Source organism: Strix uralensis, chromosome 20 (genome assembly GCF_047716275.1).
Source record: "Strix uralensis isolate ZFMK-TIS-50842 chromosome 20, bStrUra1, whole genome shotgun sequence".
Lineage (NCBI taxonomy): Eukaryota > Metazoa > Chordata > Aves > Strigiformes > Strigidae > Strix > Strix uralensis.
Window position 1 is genome coordinate 1,960,290 of NC_133991.1, and position 10,944 is coordinate 1,971,233.

Below are 10,944 nucleotides of genomic sequence, written 5' to 3' on the forward strand. Positions count from 1 at the left end.
TTTCCTTTCCCAGCATCCAAACACAGCTGAAGTCTGTCAGCCCCTGAACTGTCCAGTCCTTCCCTAAAACTCAGCCCTCAGGTGTCCAGGGACAAGTGGATTTTGCCCCCTAACACATACCACTCAGACCACAAGCTGCCCCAGATCGCTGGGCTCCTGCCCGACTTCTCTGTTCATAAATCCAAGCGTTGCTGTGATTGATGGTGGCTGGGGCTGCTGTCACTAAACCATCCGCACTGGCCCCTGACCCCCGCATGGCTCACAACCAGGTAGCAAGGAAAGGCTGAGATATAAATCAGCACGGCGCAGCGCAGAACTGGCTGGAGATCAGACCGGCGGAGCAGGCAGGCAGACCTGGGGGAGCAGCTCACATAGCTGATTCATGACTGCTCGCATGGCTGGGAAGGATTGTCCTCCCGCCAGCGAACCACGCTGCTCCCGGGGACCTGACATGTCCCCTGGCTGTGGCCTGCCACCCTGCAGGGCTCTGACCATGGCTGCTCCCCAGGGCTGGGTTGCAGCAAGCTGTCCCTGCTGTGCTGAGGACATCCCCAGGCCACCACGCTCCTGCATCCCATCCTACCTGCACCCCCACTGCGTGGTACTCCCATCCCTCCTGCACCCCCAATATATGGTGCTCCCCCCTTCCTGCACCTCCAGTGTGTGGTGCTCCCACATCCCCTGCACCCCTAGAGCACAGTGCTCCATTCCACTGCACCCCCAGTGTATGGGCTCCGACCCCCTGCACACCAGATGTGGGGTGCTCCAACCCTTCCTGCACCCCTGGTGCATGGTGCTTCCCCCCTCCTGTACCCCAAATATATGGTGCTCTCATCCCTCCTGCACCCCTAATGCTTGGTGCTCCCACCCCCCCTGCACCCCCAGGGCGCAGCAGTCCCACGTCCTGGGGGCACGGTGCTCCCACACGGGTGACATTCCCATTTCTCACCCTCCCCATCCCCAGCGGCAGCAGCTCTGCTCACCACGTGCACTCCTGCAGCTCTCACCCGAGCACCCACTGCCCAGCTCAGCCTCTTCCTCGCTACTGAGCAGCCTTATACAGACCATGTCCACACCCCCAGCCCACAGACCTCCCTCCCCTGTCTGCCTCAGCCACACTTTCCCCTTCCCCCCTTGCTCCCTGCTGTCCCCATTGCCATCTGCTCTTTTTCCCCAACCAGGGACTTCCACTTCCCACCCTTGCCACGTCCAACACACCTTGAGAGCCTGCTCCCTCACCTCAGCTCCCACCACGCCCATACAACCCTTGCCTGCTCTGTCACACCCCATCATGTCCTGTGCCTGTCTCCCTTCTCTCACAGTCCTTCCCACAGCCAGGGACCCCATGCCACCGTCTCCCAGCTCCCACGCCCACAGGCAGTGCCATCCCATCGTGAACACCTCAGCAGACCTCAGCCCCGTGACTCAGCATCCCTCGTGGGACAGCACCCTCATGACTCGGTGTCCCTCCCCAGGCACAGCCCAGGAGCTCCCCGTTCCCATCCCAAGACACAGCGTGACGTGTACGGTGACCCACTCGGTGTAAATCCTGGCACTCCGGGGAGGGCTGCAGACCACAGCCCCATGGCTGGGTGCAAATCTGCCCCCCGCCACCACCCTGACTGCCCAGATTGGCCCGTGAGACTCAGCCCAGTTCCAAGTCCCCTGAGACTCCCCTGCTTTGCCCGTGTATCTTGGGAAGTGACTGCCACCTCCTGGGAAGCGTCAGGGACAGGCTGGATGAGATCCAGGGGGTGGAAGCTGGAGTCAACAAAGTTCAGCTCAGTAATAAGGTGCAAACTTTCACTGGAGCAGGAATTAATGAGTAGATTAGTGGCTGTAAATAAACAAAGGATTTTTTATGACTTGTAAGAGATGACTCAGTGCTTTCGGTGAGACTGAGTGTAACCTAAGCAGACAGCGTGGTGAGCCCTGGGTACTCTGGACCTTATCTGCTGAGGTTCATCTTGATGATCTTAAAGCAATTCCGGACATTTGGTGAGGTCAAGCCACCTCATCTCTGTCTACACCAGGGCTTTGGTGGCATTTGGGTATCTGAATCTTAAAAAGCAATTTGTAATCCCCTCCACCAGCACTCAACTATACAGATATTCAGGAAGGAGGATGGGCTGCTGTACCCGTATTTATGCTGCCCATATTTATTTTGTCCTCAGGCTCTTGCATTATCTCCTGGAGCCCAGGCTTTCCTTTTGTGAACTCTAGCTCTGCTGTGAGCCCAGCAGCTCGCCTTTGGTTGGAGGGATGGAGGATCCCTCTGTTGCTTCACCCCCTGCCTATCCTGCCCAAATGAGGATTGTGGGGTTCCCTTGGGGAGTGGAGTCAAATAGGTTAAACCATTAATTTTTTCCTGAATTAAGCTGAACCTGAGCTGAGCTTTGCCGATTCTGACTGGAACCAAATCACCAGACATGGACCGTGTAACACATTCAGGGAAAGCGTGCACAGAAGGTAGAGAAAGAAGTGACTTTGAGTCTGGGTTGACCAACAGAGAGTAACGGGCTGAGAAGGTGACAACGGTTTGGGTGATGGTGACCATGGACTGAGAATTCATCCATCCCTCATTGATGACGTGTTCTCTTGTGGTTGAAACAATGACAACCAAGCACTCCTGGCTGTTGAGTCTTGCCCTCCCTTTGCTGGAGGATTTCAGCTGTGGAGGATTTTGCCGGAGGATTGCATCTTTGGATTTCCTGGCTTGAGCTGCTTGTCTGAATGCTCTCCAGCCCATATTGATCCAAATGACCTGGTTAGGCAGTCTAGTGGTGGGTCTATCCTAACTCACAGTTGCAGCTGGAAGAGGATGTGCAATTAGTGTCTTGGAAAAGGAAGGAGGGAGATCAGCAAAACGAAGACTATGGACTGACAACTGCTACGTAATAACTCCTGGGAAGCACGTGCGAGGGAGGATACTGCAGGGCAGCTGCCTGGTCCTTCAGAAACAGCTTTAAGAGAGTAAGTTCAGAGAGAGGCTAGGAATCTGGCGAAATGGAAATCTTTGCAATTATCTCAAGAACAAGGAGGAGGGGCCCAGACAGAAGAAACAACATTAAATCATTACAGACAGGGTAACATGAGGCAGAGGCAGCACAACCTGTTGGAGATGGCTGATATATTTCCCAGGGTCTACAGGGAAGGTGAAGGTGGTCCCTGGTGGTCCCAGTGGTCTTGGGGAGGTGTGACCACAGCTGGCTCTGGGATGACTGGTTGGTTACTTTCCTTTTTTCCTTTGGCATTGGGTGGAAAGCGCAGCTGATGTCCTCCTGGCAGGGCTTAGAGCTCAGCCTAGGGCAGGCTGGAGGTCTGGGTAAAGGGTGTTTAGATAAACCCCATATTTTCAAAAGCCTGATGATGGGCTTTTGTCTTATAGCACTTTGAACACTGGCTGAAGAAATCTCGTCTGTGGATTATCTTTGAGAACAAGTAAACTAGGAGCTCACGTAGGTTCAAAGGGTGGGTTCAGCTCAAGTTCATGGAAGAAAAATCCACCAGGGATTATCACATAAAAAGGCTCAGCTCTGGCTCAGGAGGTCCATGATCTGCAAACTGCTGTAAGCTGGGAAAGTATTTGAGGATGTGTCACCCTGTGTGGGTCCTGTGTTTCTGCTGTTCACCCCTGCTGGTGGCGACGTACAGGGACACACGGTGCCTCGGGGTGCTGCACCCTCCTTTCAGTGCAGGGGGGAAGGTGTTGCACCTCCTGTTGCAGCAAGTGAAAAGGCAGATGGAAAAGGCACATGTTAGATCCGTGACTGCAAGAAGGCGTTGGTGCTGTTCCACGCTGGTCAGCAGGGAGCACGAGTCACCCGGGGCTGTTACAACCTGTGTGCAGGTTCCCAAAGAGCAATCCTCAACACCCTTGAATGAAGACCATGCATTTGCAGACTCCACAGCCCCGTGGGAAGCCTTAAATAATAATAAGCCTTGAATAAAAATAATCCTGACATGCTGAAAAAATGATCTTATAACCCCCTCCAACCCATCTCATTAAGGGAGATGCTATAAAAGGAAACTTTCAGGCAAGAAGACGCAGCCGGGCTCATCATGTTGGAAGGGTGGGGTGCTGGAGGAGCACCGGGGGGGCTGCAGAGCAGGGGCAGGAGAAAGCTGGTCTGGTTGGCCTCAGCAAAGGAAGGACAATTCCTCTGCTAGTAGGACTAGGATTTGGGGGTTGAGATGGCAGCAGTGAAGTACCAGTGTTGGAGGAGACTTCTGTGCCCAAAGCCCTATGAGAGTCTCTCCAGGTTCATCCTATCCTTGCTTTTGAGGGTTGGTCTCTTGCAGCCCACTTGACATCACATGCTGGGCCAAGCCAGAGACAGCTTTCCTCTTCCAGTCACGAGGCTGAGGCAGCGAGGTCACCCCTTTGTGCCACAGCTAGATGACCTTCACCAGGTCTGGTCTGCAAGTAGTGAGTCTCTGGCTGGTATGGTGGGTGTTGGAGGAGGATCTCTGGTCTGGGGGTCACCACGGGGTGTCCACAATGGACATCAGAGCTTAATGTGCCTTGGCTCTGAGACAAACAACGGCAGAGCTGGATGGAAGAGACCTCAGGAGGTCCCTAGTCCAGCCTCTACTATTGCCAACACCAGAGACCAGCCTGACGCCAGGTCCCGTGCTGGAGCTTGGTGGGCTGTGGGCAGCAGGAGCAGTGGCCTTCTCTGTGGCAGTGTCCCAGCTCCTGGCTGGGACAGGAGGAAGCATAAGGGCTCTGTAGGTCCTGCTTTAGACCTCTCTCCTATGGTCTCCATGGGCTACAGAGGAGCCTGGTCCCTTCCTGGGCTGTGGATCAGCAGATAAACCAGGTGCTGGGGATGTGAGGGGGTGTCTGAACCTGGCCCCAAGGTGGGAAGTTGGCTGGGCTCTGTGTGCCTGCTCACAGCTCGCCGGAGAGCCGTGCTTCACTGCCGGCTGGATGGAGCTCAGTGCTTCGCTTCAAGCCACGCAGTGCATGCTGGCCGCTCACCACCGGTTCCCAAATCGTTGGCCATATGTGGGGGTCCTCACTGTGACCTATTGCCCCCCTGTCAGGCATGCAGATACATGCAGCCCTGGGTGCTTGCACGCTGTGTGCAGCACAGATGCTCTGGGTGATGCCAGATCTCCTATGTTTCTTGGCTCCCAGTTCCTCAGCCATCTCGCCAGGTATGTAACTATCCCAGCTATTTCCTGCTGTACTACAAAAAAAAAAAAAAAATTAAGTAATACAACCCTTCCCCCTGTTTGATATAAATACACACTGCAGCTGCCCAGCCCCCTGGCTGGACAAGCAGCATTGCAGACGGATTGCGTCTCATGGCAGCAGAGCCAGCAGCCCCGTGCCCTGCTTGTTCCCTTTGGCAAGGGGAGCAGAAGGGACTGCCATGGTCATGGCCTGGACCCAGCTCCCATCACAGCTAGAGTGATTTATGATCTGCTTTCCTCCTCCTGACAAACACATCCTGGGACAGTGTGCTTCTGCACCGAGCAGAGCGAGGGGAGCTTGCGGCCATCTGGGGCTGGCGGTGTCCCGTGGAGCTGCCCTGTCCCCTTGCAGGGGCTCGTGGGCAGAGAGGGGCATCCTACTAATCCTGGGAGCCTGGGGAGTCAGGGATGGTGAGGGACCCCTCCCTCCTCAATGTACTTTCCCAGGGACTTGTTTATGTTTTCTGTCCCATGATGAGAGTGCTGGGGGTCCGATGTCCCAGGATGACAGCCCGTAATCCCAAATTTGTGGCCCCCTTTCTGCCCTGTTCCCAGGCTGGTGTGACAGGTTCTTCCCAGCCCAGAAACCTGCCCAGGCAGGGAAACCCGCCAGGGGCGTACCGCTCTCTGCAGGGGTCTGTTGCTGCTGGGATGGCAGGGACGGGCTGTGCAGGGGTGTATATTGCTCTACGTGGGTGCTGTGCTGGGGTGTGGGGATGGTGGGCACAGATGCACGGCCCTGAATGGTGTCGTAAGAGCCTAAAAATGCCAGTGATGTCTGTACATCAGTGCTCAGGGCAATGCATCCACAGCAGACACTGCTCCTCTCAGAGCACAGTCAGTGGGTTTGCTGATCCCTGGGCTTGTCCCTGATTGCCCTTGGCGAGTGTGACTGATACTGGTGGGGGGATGGACACAGCAGCGGGACTGAAGTGAGGGGCGGGCACTGGAGACGTGATGGCCACTGGGGTTGCTGGTACTTTGAGCTCTCTGATGGGGCTTTTGGTGGGAGCAGCCAGTTTCTCCACGGCCCTACCAGACATCCATCCTGGCTTGAGGCAACGGGAAGGCCAAGACAGGTCTGAGCTCAGGGCTGCGTCCCTGGGTTCTTCGAGGTTGAGGCTGGGGTGGAGGCCAGGCTCCCTCGTCCATGTGCCTCCAGCTCCCACCCTACCAGCCCCCAGCTGCTCATCCCCTTGATCCTGCTTTGTCCCTGCTGACACAGGGGCCCAGCACTCTGGCTCTCCCCTGTCTGGCCCTCAGCTTCCTGCTTGTGCAGAAGGTGGAGCAGCAATTTTTACTGTTATGGGGTGCAACCTGGAAGAGAGAGGTGCCTCAGGTCACCCCCTGTGGCCAGAGCTGTGAAGCATTAGGGCTCAGAGTTCATGACTGCAGCTGGTTTTACAAAAAAATATCCCAGTCATTAATTAAATAAGCAAGGTCCTGGGTACCATTTGCAGCCCTGCCGTGAGGGGCAATGCTGGAAGAGTGTGTGGGATCTCAGAACCCTCTTTTGCCCACCCTGTGGGGGCCACTGGACATGGCCCCCAGGATGGGGCGGGATGCTCACCCAGCCCACAGGCTGGCAGTGCTCTGCAGAGTTCCGACACCATAAGGAGCCCCACGAAAACATCGCTGGGTACCACCAGCCCCACTGGACTGTGAACACAACCCCCTGCCCTGGCTTCTGACGAAGGTGAGATCTCTGGGGAGGTGCCCAGCAGGCAGGGGCTGGTACCTGAGTCCATGTGCATGTGGTAGGTCTTTTGTTATTTTGTCTGCTCTTTTCCCCCCGAGGAAAGCAAGAAAGCCATGGTTTGAATTCCAGTTTCACTGTAATTGTGCTGTTATCTCTCTGCCAGGGTCTGGTTTCACTCATGCTTCGGGTCGCTGTCTGCTGTGAATGGATGCCTCCATTAGCAAGGGCTGTTCATAACCTTTCCCTGTCTCTGCCCTTTTCCACTTCCCGTGCTGCCCTCGCAGACCTCTGTGCTTCCTTCGGCCCTGAGCCTCAAGACCCTGCAGCGTGGGCAGGGCAAAGGCACTGGGGAAGCATGGCACCTTCAAACCCGGACCTACCATGAGGGGAAGTTGTTCCACCAGCCACGTCCCCTCACCAGGGTATGGGTCCGTTTTGGCGAGAAGACTGGCCACGGTGATGTAGCAGGGGTGAGGAGGAGGAGGGGAATAACAGGGAAGAGGTGCTGGGGGCTGCACTGTTCCATGCCCCACACGGTCTGGTAGCCTCGGCTTGCTGGGTGCAGTGGGAGGACCAGAGGTGATGGCTACCTGTTGCAACATGAAGAAACATCAAAATTTTTCCTGATGAAAATTTTTTCCCCCATGAAGGTAGTCAAACACAGGAACAGAGCGGATGATGGGATGTCTGCTCCTGGACAGGTTGAGGTCTTTACTGGACATGGCCCCAGCCAACATCATCACATTGGACCTGCTGAGGAGAGTGGAGCTGGACCAGAAATCTCCACAAGCCCCTTCCAACCTTGGTTACTCTGTAATTTTCTGATGGTGCACAGGGATGTTTGCCCAGGAGGTGACAGTCCTGCCTGAGGGGCTGAAGGAACTGAGAAATGGCACCACCAGGGGCTGTCAAAGAAGGAGCTTTGCAGAAAAGGAGTGGAGAAGATACAGGATGGGGGCTGCTGGTGCCCCGGGACTCTGACCTCATTACTGAGCCCTGGGCTGTTCATTGCAGACTCTGGTTAAAGCCTTTTTTCCAGCGTACTTGCCTGGGATGTGACCATCCTCCTGGCTCCAGCACCTGCCCCAATGCCAGGATGGTCCTGACCCACCAGCACTGCTCTGCTGATGGAGATGCGCATCCTCTCCCAGGTACCAGAGCAGGTCGTGATGGGCTTCTCCCAGACATGGTGCCTCTGAGCATGAACCTGTGCCCCAGGGATTATCCTGTTGCTCCATCATGGTGCAAACTTGTCTTTCCTCACTGGTGTCTCCAGCTCTCAGGACCACTCTCCACAGTTTGGTTTCTCAGACCCTTCAGAGTACATCCCCTGTGGACCAGCCATGGGATCTGAGGGTTCAAGGGCTTTGGTTTGCTGCTCTCACATCTCTCTGTGCAACAGCAGTCCAGCCCCTCTGGACACGGTGTCCCTGGGGCTCAGGAACAGACCTTGAACCCCCTCCTAGGGTGGCTGGTGGCCACGTAAACCAGAACACACCTCTGTGCCCCCTGGCAGCTCCCAGGCATGGCTCCATGCGCTGGACCAGAGCTGGTGTGACACTGCTCAGGACACTGAGATGTGTGTGGGTGCTAATCTTTGGGGCAATCAGACCAGGCACTAAACCAAAATCCAGCTCTAATTGGCCTCTTCCAGTAATTCTTCCTGACAAAACAATTAAGTTTCTCAGGCAAGAGATGTTCTTAGCAAACGGTCCGTGCCAGATGCTTTTGCTTTTTTTATCTGTGGTATTTAAGGATCTTTTCCTAATACTCACTCATTATTTTATGAGGCACAGACCGGTTTTGCCTGCCCTTTTGAAGCTTAAGTATCACACTCATGTTCGTTTGTTGTCTCAGGGCTTCCCTAGCTCTACGTGAGGGTTTTTTTTTTTTTAATTATTTTAAATAAACATTCTTGATTTGTAAAGGGCTGGGCCCTGCGAGACAGGGCAGGGAATGGGACGGACTCCAGCCCTCCCAAGCCTGCCGAGGCTTCATGTACTGCAGCAGGACTGAGGTCAAAGCTGGAAAAACTTGCAAGACCAGATCGCAGAGAAGGCCCCAGGCCAGCAGGCCTGGATTGCAGGCTGGCTTGTTGAGGGGATGGCGGCCTGTGGAAAACATGAGCTGAAGTCGGCGTGCACAGGCTGGCGCTGCCCACAGTCTTTATTCTCTTCATCCTTGCCCACCTCTAGAAATCATAAGGCGGCAGCGCTGCTGATGGGCTCACAGTCCTTTGTCTGCTCGTGGGAGTTTCATGACTCCGTCTTCATGTAATGGACTTTTAGTGGTTTCAACTCATCCTTTGGAGCAGCCTGTCCTTTGTGTTCCAAGCCTGGGTGCCCATGAGGCTGCAAATGGATGTGTTGGTGTCCTGATGAGCTGCTAATCTGAGTGCTGCCAACACCTGCCCTTCCCAGGGCCCTTCTCCCAGCGGTGTTTGCACCCCATCCCCATGCACACCCTGTTCGTACCAGTCTCAGCACTGCTATTCCTGATCCTGGGAAGGGGAGGGTGCAGCTTTGGGGAATGGCACCCAAGGAGGGTGCAACACTGGTGCCACTGGGGAACGGCAGGGAGGGATGCAAAGGCTTAAAGCTCTTGGAAGTGGTGTGTTAACAGAACAAAAGAGAACACCTGGATGGGATGTGGTGTATGGTGACATCAGCTGGGTTTTGGGGTGAATCTGTGCTGTCTGTGGGGTGTCTGGGCACTAGCGCTGGATATGCCCTAGTCTGCATAGTCTCTAATGTCTTGCGCAGTGACTCTAGCACTGCTGCCTGCTCATTGCAGAGGATCTGGGCTGGGGTGGGGGCAGTTGGACCAATGATGTCCCCAGTGTCAACTTGCTTGGCCTTTGCTGGAGCCAAGAGGTGTGTGGGGAGCCGGGAAGGGAGGCAGTGGGGCTGTGGGCTGGGAGGATGCCGAGGGAAGGTGCAGCCAGTGTTCAAGGTGTGGACTAGACCAAGCATCCTGACGCAGCAGCCCCACAGCAGGTTCCAGCCCTCTCGTGCCACCAATACATTCCCCTGGTTAGGGTGGGAAACAGCTCTGGGGGAAGGGGTGACGGGCATCCCTCCTCCATGCATATCCATCACTCTTAGCCTAGGGGCTGTGCCAGAGGGAAAGAAAACCCAGGTGTCCGTGGCCGTGGTAGGTGCTCCTGCAGCTTGGGAAGACCTTTCCCAGTGGACTCCATCCCAGGGATTCAGTCACTCCATAAATCTCCCTTTTTCTGCAGCACAGACCACGGAGAGGCAGCCCTGACTCAAGGCTGGGAGTGTCCAGCTGTGGACACTATCTCAGCGGAGGAGCCGTGTGTGGGGATGCCAGCATTTCCAGGCGAGAGACAATCGTGCTTTATTTCCCTGCCACATAGGAAAAATAATAAACATTCCTCGGGTTTGTTTTCAGGCTGCTTTGTGGAATAAATCTCAGACTGTTGTTGTCTCCCCGGGCTCCCCGGTCTCGCAGAACTGCCTGTTCTCACTCCATGAGTCACCGACGCCTGCGCTGCTGCTGCCGGCGCCTCCGAAATGCCGCGCGGTGGCCCAGGGGCTGCTCTGTGTTGGATGTGTGTGGACACCTGGAGCAGAGCTGCTCCACACCTATGGAGAGCTCAGGTGGGCACCGGTGTCCATCGGGACAGATGACCCCCCCCGGACATCTCTGTCTGCTGACAGCAGCAGTCTGGTCAGCCCTTGCCACCTTGTCCTCTGGACCTGGGTCTTCCTTCCAGGGTCCCGAGTCTGACAGCATGACACGCTGCAGACCTTCAAGGTGAAGGGTCTGTCCTGTGGGACAAGGGCTCTCCCGGAGGAGACCAGCATTGTGCTGGAGCCAGTGAGCCTTTCCCATCCCATCTGCTTGGGTGGGAAGGAAATCCAAGGGATGCTATGGCCTCCGTCCTTCCACCTGTGGGAACATCTGTCAGTAGTGCCCATTTTGGTGTGGTGGGATCTGGCCTCTCCCACATGGTGCAGAAAGCTTGTCCTGATGTAGACCCTCATGCTGGAGATATGGGTCCATGGGGGAGGAGGTGA